The sequence below is a fragment of the Chiloscyllium plagiosum genome, chromosome 5 (genome assembly GCF_004010195.1).
Source record: "Chiloscyllium plagiosum isolate BGI_BamShark_2017 chromosome 5, ASM401019v2, whole genome shotgun sequence".
Classification (NCBI taxonomy): domain Eukaryota; kingdom Metazoa; phylum Chordata; class Chondrichthyes; order Orectolobiformes; family Hemiscylliidae; genus Chiloscyllium; species Chiloscyllium plagiosum.
Window position 1 is genome coordinate 67,903,827 of NC_057714.1, and position 841 is coordinate 67,904,667.

An 841-nucleotide genomic window follows, 5' to 3' on the forward strand; every position below is an offset into this window, starting at 1 on the left:
CCATTGAAGTGGCTTAGGCAGTAAGACATCTTAGTTTTTTAAAAAATTAACCTGTTTTTCTAATCAACCCCTGCGCAGAGATGTTATTACACACACCTAGAGTAGGTGGACTTGTACCTGGGTGTCCTGGTCCAGGGGTATGGACATTACCATTGCAGCACGAGGCCCCACCACCGCGCAAACCATCTCTTATATGGTATATTGAAATCATAGAAAGTTAAGCCTTGTCTATTTCAGTTTAACTACCATTTTAACAAGGTGGTAAGCATTATTTTACCAGTCAACTTCTGTAGCACTGAAAATTAACCATTGCTTCAGTAGAATCACAATCCTTCTCAGTTTTACCTTGTTGGAGATTTATATTTCCCCCTGTCTAGGTGACATCCTCAGTGCTTGGGAGCCTCCTGTGAAGCGCTTCTGAGATCTTTCCTCCACCATTTTTAGTGGTTTGAATCTGCTGCTTCTGGTTGTCAGTTCCAGCTGTCAGTTGCAGTGGTCGGTATATTGGGTCCAGGTCGATGTGCTTATTGATTGAATCTGTGGATGAGTGCCATGCCTCTAGGAATTCCCTTACTGTTCTCTGTTTGGCTTGTCCTATAATAGTAGTGTTGTCCTAGTCGAATTCATGTTGCTTGTCATCTGCATGTGTGGCTACTAAGGATAGCTGGTCGTGTCGTTTCGTGGCTAGTTGGTGTTCATGGATGCGGACCGTTAGCTGTCTTCCTGTTTGTCCTATGTAGTGTTTTGTGCAGTCCTTGCATGGGATTTTGTACACTACATTTTTTTTGCTCATGCTGGGTATCAGATGACAAGCAACATGAATTCGACTGGGACAACACTA